The 12,132-nt window shown below is 41.4% G+C and overlaps 1 long non-coding RNA gene across 1 annotated transcript in view; it reads right to left on the bottom strand.

The window, feature by feature from the left end:
* Window positions 1–410: 410 nt before the first annotated feature.
* Window positions 411–12,132, bottom strand: part of LOC128352897 (uncharacterized) — a 244,597-nt gene continuing 232,875 nt past the window's right edge. Inside the window, exon 3 of the long non-coding RNA XR_008320690.1 lies at window positions 411–818. This is a non-coding gene — a long non-coding RNA (uncharacterized LOC128352897). The remainder of the gene's footprint in view (window positions 819–12,132) is intronic.

Genomic DNA, 12,132 nt, shown 5'->3' with positions numbered 1-12,132 from the left:
CTGTCATCTAATCCAATGCAGAGGTCATTCCACTAGTTACCTGGAATATATGATGAAAACAGTTCCTACTAACTTCACAATATGAAGGTAAGCTATAAGCATTCTCAGTAATAAGTTTCTATTGACTTCAATAAACCCAAATCTGTAGTAGTAAGTATGTTTAGGGGATTATGGTGTTAGTGTCGAGATGTCTTCTGCAATATTTCCTAGGCCTTGATATTAGAAATCCACAACTTGAATTAAAAACTGGAACAATTCTTCCATTGTTCCAGCTATGAAGGTGACCTGGTCTTTCAAACAAACTTGGCTGGAGGACAGGTTATGTTTCCCCAGTTGGGAACTGTAGGATAGAAATATTTCATTCCATATTCCTGTAGAATAAAAGCAGCAACTGGAAGATGTTTTTATTATTATTATTTAATACTAGATGTTACAAATGCTCCAGAAACTATAACACTAAAAAAAGTTTCTAGGTCTAAGTCCAGGTGTAATAAAGTGTTACAGATGTCAGGGTAACCACTGGATGGTATCTGACATCTGTACAGACGTTTATACCACTACATATCACCACTTTGTATCAGGTAGACAAAAAGATCCATATGGCTTTCTTCTGTTTCACCAAAGCTAGTAACTTGTCATAATATTTCCATAAAACCATGCATTTGGCAAGCCATGGTTTGCTTCGTTAAGATGGAAATCCCCTTTTGGACAAATTCTTGTTGAATCTGAACACATATGAATAAATGGGTGTTAGTCCAAAATGCTACTTGATGGATGGTTCTCACTCTTCCATAGTTTAAAATCACTTAAAATAATACCTGTACAAACAAAAAATAAAACATATAAGGTTTTAATGTCACATTAGGTTGTATCCAGGTAAAGTTAGACATGACTAAGCACCGTTGAAAATCAATGAGGGATTATCAGGCCAAGACTATTTTCACCATTTAGAAAATTGCAGAAAGAATAAGAAAATGTAAGGCCCGTTCACATGTTATGTTCAACATTTGTACAACGAGTGTACAGTGTATACAGGTATAGATCTGTACACAGGTACAGTCATCCACATGTAATGCTGAACAGAAGTACACTTCCTATCTGTATCATGCATTTGAAGGGCCTGTATCCAGGTTCACTTTTAAAATGAACACAGGTATAGTCATTCACACAAACAAACAAATGTAAGAGTGTACAGACATCAGTACACTTGTACAGCATAATGTCGAATCGGACTTTACAGATGTTACCAAAGAGAGAGAGAGAGAGAGAGAGAGAGAGAGAGAGAGAGAGAGAGACTCTCTTCCTAATCTCCCAGTAAAGACAAAACACATTTTCTACAAGCTTTCACCAAAAATCCCTGTTAATTATAGATTGCATGAAAAATGTATAATTTTTATAAAGTCTGATCTAACTATCTATAAAACTACCCCATTGATTTACTTGAGCTGGTTGAAGAAGGGCAGGAATCCTAAGTGAGAAGCCAAGTCAGGGTTGAAGACTACTCTCCACCATCTTTAAAAATGCATTATGTATATTTAAAAAGGCTAATCTTTTCTCCATCCATACCTGGTTCCAGGATGGACCTGGCACTGAAAGCATTTTTGCTATTAGCAGACAATGGGGACTCAGTTAAAAAAAAAAAAAAGGTAGCCATGAGAAAGCAATGATTCTGATTAAGTAAATTCCACTGAACTCTTTCTAGTAAGCATTATTCAGGTCATGAATGCTAATTTGTCCTGCAGGGGGCTGTGGGTAATTACCCAGAAAAACTATCAGCTTTATTGAGTTGCTACAAAATAGTATTACTGAATGGTATGCACTTTAAAGGAAGACAACCTTGATGTGTGAGATAGTATGAGAGGAGAGGCTTAAAAAAAATTAAAGACCTCACAAAGCAAATCTGAATGAAAGCAAGTGACCTTTTACTTCAGAAAAAGATCGAAATATTCCAGGATAGTTTTATTTAATAGCCAAATAACATTTGCATGCAAAATTATGCCTTACAGAAGTGCCACTGTGACACCTACAGCAATAAATGTAGTGGGTGGTTTTTGGGTTTTGGCTGGGGTTTTTTGTTTTTTGTTTTTTGCATATTTAAAGTTGTGTGGAATCAGAACCATCTTAAAAAAATGAAGCAAATGTGTCACATTGGCTGCATTCCAGCAACTGCACAGAACTGCTGACATTTCTAAAATCGAGATAATTTAATCCCATATGGGAATCCATACCACAATTATATTGTCCCTGTTCCGACACAGTCCTGATTTTGCACTTCTTTTAAGCCTAGCTTTTTATAATTTTAATTCCCTTCACCAATAAAGCAATTTGCATTCACAAGAGTCTTCTTGGCTAAGTGAGACAGAGGGAGGAAGAGAAAGGGAAGGAGGGGGAAGTGGTGGAAGGGAGAAGAAACACACACAGAGAGAAAAGTAGAGAATGCGGGGCGGGGGAGAGATAGATCTGTTATGTGACCTGGGTCTCTTTACAGTTGATTACAAGGAAACAAATTCTGCAAGGAAACCATTTGCTCATCTGTTTTTAATTGAAATGGAACATTGCACTACAAATCATAAGAGGACTAAGATGTCCAACACACTGGAGAATAGCCATTCTCTTTAATTTAAAGAATGTTTTATATGACACACATATATGTATATAAGATATCTATAAACATATATATTACACAAGCAGAAGAACAGCCTGCATTAAGCTCTCTCCTAGGTATTATCAAAAGCAAAAAATTTGCTATGCATCTCAGTGAAAGAAAACAAAAAGCCACATGCAGAAGACGCTATTGGGATGCAGCATGAATCAAAAGATGAGGCGGGGGGATCTGGATATTTATGGTGGTTACAAATTCTGACTTTTTTTTGGAATCAATTTTTTAAAGTGAATTGCCTTTCAAACAAATATTAAGGTCGTTCTCATGACCCACACTAGGGCAGGGAAGGAGGGCAGGTGGTGGTGGTGGGGAGGGAGGGTTCAGCCTACCTTACCCCCAATTGCTCCGCTTGTCTTCAGCATGAGGGCTGCATGCCCTCACAATCGACAGTGCTTGGCAGATCTCCCGAGGCCGAGATGACACATCCTGGCCTCCGGATATCTGTCAATGCACTGTACGGCGATCCTGGCGCTGGGGTTAAGGGCACGCTCTCACTCTTATTCTCAGCTAAAGGTCAGGCTTCAAAGTGGGGTTAGGCAGGTGGGCAGCGCTGGGATCCATGCAGATCCCGGCGCTGCATACAAGCAGCCTAACCTGTAAAAACAGCCTTATTATTTATTATGTAATTACATCAGGTTCTTGGTGGCTTACTCCCTCCCCGCCATTCCCAATCAACCCAGCAGTGCTAAGCAGGCAGTGGGCAAATGTAGAATCTTGAACCCTGAAGCCACTTTTTCCTAGGCCACTCCATTTATCAATGCCTGGAAAAATTGATTCATTATTGCCTGAGCCCTCATCCAATGATTAGATATTTAGTAATCTAGGTTTTAAATAAAAAAATTAGAAAACTTCTATATAGTGATTTAGAGTGCCATACTATTATTGCCATACCTAACAACATATCACAGAAGGAAAGAGAGATGAGGTTGTAACATCCCAATTCCAATACCAAGCAGTACTGCCCAAACCTTGTTGCCTAATAGTACACTCTATATTCTGCCTCCGCTATGCTGTAATCATTTACTCTGCAAGCTACGTCCTTCTATGGATTTAGAACACAAGAGGATCTTTGGGTTAAAGATATATAGAGAAACTTTGATTTTGCAGAGCTCAATATTTTGGATTTTCTGGACAGTGTTAGCTGGACCAGAAGTTTTGCCATTTTGCTTATTCACTCAGGTCTCGACAGCGTGCCCGATGGAAGGTTAATTGTGAGGTTGGTTGGGCTGTTGTGGCTATGGGTGGTTATGTCATTTCACATTCTGGTATCCAGGCTCACAACAATACTTTGTATCGGACTGACAGAGTCCATCTGTCCAATCATGGGAATGACTTGTTTCTACAGGCCCAGCAATGAGGTATTTATGAAATTTTGGATGGGTGAGGTAAACAGGGCTAAACTGAGATTTGCCCTGCTTTTGTGACTGGAGAGTACAGGTTGGTGTAGATTGTCTTGTTTGGTGTCTGACTGGAGGGCCATTTAAGGCGAGTAGGCAAGCCGAGGAACAGCCCTTGAGGCCCTTGGCCTGGATTCTCCCCTACTCAGAGGCTTGATGGTGCCCACAACTCAGAGTTTTGCAGCCTGGGTGGGTGGGGCTGATTGGCCTTCCCTCAGAGGAGTTAACACCTCACAGTTGTTTTGATGTCCAAACTGGTGATGGGCTGCCTTGACAGCTGGTGTGCACATGACACAGTTCTTACATTCATATGCTTGCATTTATCTACATGTGTACTGAAGAAAACAGGCCTCTTCCCCATTCAGAGATTTAAATACTAAATATCATTGGGAAGATGCTGAGTTCTGAAAAACAACTGTACCCATTCATATTAACATAATTTCCCAGTACATGATGTTGATGGGAAAGATGTTAATGACTTTCCTTGTAGATTGGAAGGGGGGGGGGAGGAATTTGCTCAGGTTTCAACCAACAATATAAGGGGGGAAATCCAAGAGTTAATGCATCTACCTCAGGGCAAAGAAAATCACAGATTCAAAGGTGACTTTCCAGAAGAAAATGATGCCCAAGACTGAATGCCCCACCATTTCATTTATAAAAGGCTATCTATCTTACCCATTACATTTGTACAATGACTGCACTACTTTTTCAAGATTGCGGCTAGCAGCACAGTAGGACTATGGGGGAGGCCACAGAAGGGATGAAAGAAAGGGTGGGGGGAATAACCAAGTATTTGGGATTAGTCCTGTGTTTTCTAGCTGCTTTGAGATCTGCCCTAATTCAATCAGTATCTTTAAACACACACACACACACACACACACACACACACACACACACACACACACACACACACACCCTGGATGGTTTATCATAAACCTAACATTAAAATAAATAGTGTTTTCTAGATTTCCCCCCAATCATTTTTTCTTTGCCAGTACCTCTATCAGTTTCTTAAGAGAGGAACATGTGGAAAGTATAATCATATTAAAACAATTAGCACTGACTGAAAAGAAAGCAGCATTATTGGCATGTTTCTTTTTGAAATCTCTAGAGCGAGAAGAGTATTTAACATGCAAGTCTGCTGCATTTACTATAAAGAATATGTTAGGGGAACATCGATTTAAAAAAATACCAAGCTGTGACAATTATTATAATTAATTTGAAGATCTGTTCCTCTTCTTATGTCTGGCTTTGTGAGAAATCCTGTCTCAAGTAAACAAGTGTATTCACTGCATTCACTGAAGTAAAATATTTCTACTAACTGAAGAGACATGGTACGGTTATTGGGTTTTGTTTTTTGTTTTTAAGTTGAAAGTGGTAAGGTAGAGCAAGTCTTGATCAGGGTGTGTGCTCATTTTGTTTTCCCCAACTTTGGCCACTGGTAAAAAAAGGTTTTGCAGATTTTTGTAGTGCTTTAAAACCTGCAAGACCTGTTTGTTCAGTGACAAGAGTGAAATAAAACATTACTATGGAACCAACACTCTGAGACTGCAGAACCACAACAGCTGTTAGATACATGAACTACACAATCCAACTTTTGCACGAGCATATTATAATTGTATCTTTCACTCTTGCTGTCTCATTTTCCATGCTAATAAAACACAGAAAACTTCCTTGCACCTGGTTCTCATGAGCAGGGATTGAACATTAGTTTGTGTTTCAACACAAAATAAATGTAGAATTGAGTACTGAACACGCACACTAACTTTCATCCTGATATCTGCATTTGCTAGGCATATATCACATTACAATATATTTTGCATTCCCTCCCTCATTTTGAAAATGGGCATGTGGGTCTCACACTTGTGATCAAGCTTGTTTCACGGTGCTCTCTTATAAATACAAATACTGCATTGCACTGTGTTATATCTTTCTTGTTCCCTTTAAAATCAATGAACCCAAGTACATTCATATAGAATCTAATGTAAATCCTGTCTTAAACATGCACAATAGTTTTCATTTTGCCAGTTCAGTTCACAAATTTGGATATGTGTACATTGTATTTCATTTTATATCTTTTCTACTGTCCTTGAAACCTGGTATGGGGAGTTGAGCTGAGATTCATAACTGAAATGTAGAATGACGTTGTGAATATGGATGCCAGTTCAAGACAAATATCAAATTACATTACAATATATTGAAATGCAAGTATTGTATTGAATATTCCCCAGTGATAAGTCAAGGTAGTACTGAATGAATTAGTTTCCTTTAGATGAGAGGTAACAGTGGAGACTTAAGGTGTCGTATTCTGTTTATTTTCAAATATAAATATACTAGCAGAGCACAGTGGAGGCAAACTGATTCCTACAGCCAGGGGCGTAACTATAATAGGGCAAGGGGAGACAGTTGTCTGGGGGCTCACTGCCTTTGGGCCCCCCAGAGGCAAATCACATGACTGACTCCCTCAGCTCAGGCTTCTTTCGGTTGTATTCATCCTCTGAAATTGATATGAGTGTTAAGACCTGGAGCTACCAGAACAGCATGTCTTTCTCTAGTACCATTAAATGACTTGCATCATCCACAATCAATAATAATAATAATAATAATAATAATAATTTGATTTCTATACCGCCCTTCCAAAAATGGCTCAGGGCAGTTTACACCGAGAAATAACAAACAAATAAATAAGATGGAACCCTGCCCCCAAAGGGCTCACATTCTAAAAAGAAACATAAGACAGACCCCAGCAACGATCACTGGAAGTACTGTGCTGGGGGTGGATAGGGCCAGTTACTCTCCCCCTGCTAAATAAAGAGAATCACCATGGTAAAAGGTGCCTCTTTGCCCAGTTAGCAGGGCAAAAACCTTTTAAAAAATAATTTAGGAAGATGTTCTATTGTGGCATGTAGGTTCTCTCTCTCTCTCTCTCTCTCTCTCTCTCTTTATACACACACAATGTTTTGTTACCACTATTCAGCCTCATTTAAGATTTCTTTACTTCATGAGCTGAGCTTCAGTGAGGGGGGAGCATTTAAAAATCTTGTCTCTGGGCCCACTCCAGCCTTGCTACGCCCCTGCCTACAGCAGACAGCACAACCACTGATCCAACCTGAAATTCTCTAAAGCAATATTGTGAAGTCCTGCAGTCTCTTTCAGAGTCCAGCTACATTCAACCTATCATCCTTTCAGATTTATCTCTGTCTTTGTCCAGATTCAAATTGCAAACTTTATTCTAGCTGTCCCTTTGTCCATAGCCAAGTTCTGACAGATACCAGATTTCCCATGCAGAGAGATTCCAGGCCATTACTTGCTACCAGTATTCCTTCTGGTGTTCACAGGTGAGGGTGCTCACACGTTTTTTAAATGTCTGCTCAGATTCCGCTTAGGTTGAATCAGGAAGGCCCCACTCTGACTGCATGTGTGCACAAACTGCCTTGATACTGCCACCCAGAACAAAACTCATTCTGCACACAGATGAAAATTTTTTTAGAGAGGATACTGATGGCCACTAAAAGCTTCGTGTTACGTGCCTGATTGCTCATCAAATAGTCCATCAGAAAAACTGCAATAGGCTCAGTATTACCATCCATCATAATCCAGGCATCCAAACTCTTGATACTATTTTATTTTCTTCTGCACTTTAAGAAAATCAAGCTACTATTTAATCTTGAAATGTAGAAGTGTGTCTTGAGAGTACATACTAAACTTCATTCTTAAATCTCATTGCATTACAAATAAACATTACAAACAACTTTATGAACAAATAGCATGACAAATGTACAAATTTTATTTCACTTCACTCAATCAATTACATTTTGCTCAAAGATAAAAGGACAATGTTATGCCTTTCTCAGTGAAAAAGAATCATTTTTCTCCTTTTAGTACTTGAATGCAGTTGATTAAAAGATGGATTTTAATTTAGCTCATTAGAACAAAATCTACCTGGAAGTTCCAATGAGCTCTACTGAAATGAATGGGAGAACTTCCTGGTGGGCCCTTATACAGGTGACCGTCATTATTTGCGGGGGATCCGTAAACACCTATAGGCATAAATACTAAAACAGCAAATAATGAAACCTTACCCCTATGAGAATCCAGGGATTAGGTTCACACACTACTACTACTACTACTACTACTACTAGAAATATTTATATACCCCTCTTGAACCAAAGTTCTCAAAGCAGTTTACATAGAAAAACAAATAATAAATACGTAAGATGGCCCCCTGTCCCCAAAGCAGGGATGCACCTAGGTAATTCTGGTGCCCGGACCCGAAGGGCTTTGGAGCCCCCCCCCCCCAAACTCCCTATGAGTTTTCTAAAAAATTAAAGTTTGAAGCATGGCATGCTGCCCTGTGGCACCGAAAACCTGAATAATTCTAGCCACCATGTGTGGGGCCGGGGATGTGGGATGTGGGGGGTGAGCTGAGCAAGCCTCTCCCACACCCATGGTGGTGGTGGCAGCATGTCGTAAATCTGTTAGCTCAGTTAACCCAACAGGATTTACAACCCCCTTCAGCACACCCCGGTGAGTTAACAGAAAGCAGCAATGGAACTGCACGAGTGAAAAATAAAAGGCCCACAAAGAAAAACAGTAAATGAATTAAGTCCCCTGAACTGCATTAGGTACCCCCCTAACAATAACTGAGCAATAAGTGAAAGAAAACACAGAGCAAAGGAATGAAAATAGCGAAGGACAACAGAAGCAAGGAATTAACAGAACAAAGCAGGAAGCATGAACAAGGCAAACTCAGATAAAGTTTGGGAATAAAATGGCACACTGTCTGCAGCCAGCGAACTTTACAAACAGCACCTGAGCAATTGAGAGACTACCAAATATATATGGCTCAAGAGAACCAGCAGCCAATTAGACTTCCCTGAGTCAGCACTTTGGCTTCCTCTCTAGTGATCTCCTGTGCCTGAGTGACTGCCACTGAGCCTCCCTCTTGAGCTGTCTTCTCAAGACAGGTGAAATCCCAGGCTCCTCCCAATCAGAAATCATGTCTGGCAGCTGTTGTGAATCCTCAGCTCCAGAGTCTGGGCTCCCTGCCAAGTCCTGTTGCTGTGCCTCTGAGCCCTCACTAGCAGGCAAATCCTCCTGTTCCTGCTCTGACTCTTCTGAGTCAGAAGTCTGAGCCATGACACCACATCAGCAGGAGGATCAGGAGCGGCCACTGGGCTTGACCATTCGGCCCAGTGGCCCTTGAGAACTGCGAGGCGCTCCAGCAAGCCTGTGTAGTGTCACAAGCCCGTCAAGCCCAGCAGTCACTCTTGCTCCACCCCCCGCCAATGCCAGTGCCACCACAGGGTGGGGAAGGCCTGCTCAGCTCACCCCCCGCACCCCTCATCCCCTGGCTGTGTACATGGAGGCTAGAATTATTTAAGTTTTCAGCATCATGGTTTGGCACTGCGAGTCAGTGGCGGGGTGGGGGTGGCAGCAGGAGGCCCCCCTGGACCTTGGAGGCCACGGACTGGGGCCCCAAGGTCTGGGGGTAAGAGCACCTTTGTCCCACAGGGCTCACAATCGAAAAAGAAACATAAGGCAGATACCAGCAACAGCCACTGGAGGGATGCAGTTCTAAGGCTGGATAGGGCTAGTTGCTCTTCCCCTGTGAGAGAATAACCACTTTACAAGGTGTCTCTTTGCTCAGTTAGCAGAACTCTCTCTCTCTCTCTCTCACACACACACACAGAGCTAAAAAAAAGTTGCGAGAAGGCATAAATAAGAGAAACAATGTACTGTTCCTTGCTCTCCAACAATGCCCCCCCCCATTTTTCACCCAAAAAATGGAGGGAAATTTTTCAAAAGGGAACGCCACAAAATGGCTCTACACTGTAAAGTGGCGGCTGGAAATGACTTTGGAAGTCATTTCCAGATCATTTCTGGCCACTCAAAACTGCAAATAGGTGCATTTTATCCTATTTGTATACCGCAGATAAAGAAACCAACCACGGATATGCGAAACCATGGTTACTAAAAGTGTGGGAAATGTTGGTCACGTGATAACTGTATACTTTTCAATTAGTCAAAATGAACCAGTTTGTTTTCTCAAGAACACTATCAACTGTTTTCAAGCTACCTGAAAAATCTCTCAGCATAGTTTGTTTGTTTGTTTGTTTGTTTAATGAATATACTGCCTGACTCCAAAGGCTCTAGGAGGTTCCTCTCTGGAGGAATCAATGTCATATCTCAATTTCACTTTCATTAGAACTCCGCCCCTTAATCATAATCAGCTGGAAGCTTTATTTTCTTCTTAAAAAGTCAATAGGCTTACAGAGGTACCCAGTTCCCAAATCTATAGTCCATGGAATATAAAAACTGTCTCATCCATGACTCCATTTAAAAGAGAAAACCAATAGCATGTGTATTAATGTCAGACTCCTTCCATGAAAAGTGTGAATGAGGGTTTTGTCAGATTAACACTTCTGTTTCTAATAAGACTTTCATTTTTAGCAGTTTGGTCCTTTCCCAGTTAGAGTTGTCATGAGGTGCACTTGATTTTACCTTGAGATGATGCAAAGAAGCCTGAGAAACATGGCTGTGAATATGTATTAAACATTCATGTTGAGATGGCAAAGGACACTGCTGTGATGAGTAAAACTTGAGAATCTTAAGGCTGGTCACTCACTCACTGCCCACCCCCCGCCAAAATAAGCCAAATCAGCTAATAAGGGGGCAGTTTACTTGCTGTCATTAAGATGAAGTTAACATTTCAATATCGTTGTCTGCTTTGGCAGCATTCACGATGAATTCAGACAAAACCAAACTTACAAACACACCAGTGTTTCCTATACAGTTGCTCCTGTCAAGCTGTGAAAGGTTCCGAGTAATTGCTCATCACTGGCTGCAAAAGGTTCTGAGCAGCAGGAATGACTCAAAGGGATTTAGAAGGCAACCCTCCACATGCACTTAACAAAATCCCTGCATACCATCCCAGGGAGGCTGGGCTGTCTGAACAGTCTTGCCCCACCGGAACAGGCAAAATTGCTGGTTGGAACAATTCAGCAGACCAGCAAGGAAGTGACTGGCCAGCCCAACTGGATGCTGCTTGCTCTACTGCTTGTTGAGAAAATTAAATAAAGCCCCACATTTTAATAGAATGCAGTTTTGAAAACTAATATTTGTTTCCTTTCCTTTTCCTTCTTACCTTTCTATCCCACCATTCTTCCATCACTAAACTGAATGCAGGATACATAATGCTCCCCAGTGGTCCACACACATGCACGGACCACACCTAGGCCTGCTTAGCTCGCTGCATTATGTGCCCTCAGATAATGACTTGATAGTCACACAGATAGTCGCAGCCAGGCAAGCAGCGAGAACATGCAAAACAGTTCATCAAGAGGCTAAATCAGTTAAAAGCTGTTATTGGAAGAGAGCAGGAGATAAATGTAGCTACAATAGCAGATACAGGATTCAGAAATGAGTGGAACTCCAAATAGCCACATATTCTCCATTTATTTATTTGGTTGGTTGGTTGGTTGGTTTTTATATCGCCCTTCCAAAATGGCTCAGGGCAGTTTACAATTTTAAAAAGCCACAGTTAAGCATCTACTCTGGCCATGTCACTCAATGATGTCATTCACACAATCAAAAACTGTGTTCTACCTGGGTTCGGGACTGATCCCAGTGGAGCAGCTCCGCCTAGCTCAACTTTCTAACCTAGCTTTTAGCTGGGGTTAGAGGTGTGCGTGTGCCTTTGATCCCGACTCCAGGACTCAGGCTACATTCAGCCCAAGCTGACACAGAAATGGGTGCCTAGAGCACCTGTCTCCTGGAAGAATCACCCAATACACTGCACCATTGTGTGATGCATTGTGGGATATCTGGAGGCTGGGGTGAGTGTTCCTGGCCTCTGGTGGCATGGATCACCTAGGAATGCAGTCCAAGTTCCCAGCAACATTCAGTCACTCATCTGGGGGGAAGATGAGTTGGTCCAGCCTTCCCTCCACCTGTGCAGTTGTATGAATAGCCTCTTGTGTGGAAGCAAGGTAGGAGGAAAAGCTTACCCAGGTTTTCCTCAGTACTAGGGCATTTGCATCCTGGTCAATTGCATCCTGGTCAATTGCATCT

This window comes from Hemicordylus capensis, chromosome 4 (genome assembly GCF_027244095.1).
Source record: "Hemicordylus capensis ecotype Gifberg chromosome 4, rHemCap1.1.pri, whole genome shotgun sequence".
Classification (NCBI taxonomy): domain Eukaryota; kingdom Metazoa; phylum Chordata; class Lepidosauria; order Squamata; family Cordylidae; genus Hemicordylus; species Hemicordylus capensis.
This window is presented reverse-complemented; position numbering and strand designations above follow the sequence as displayed.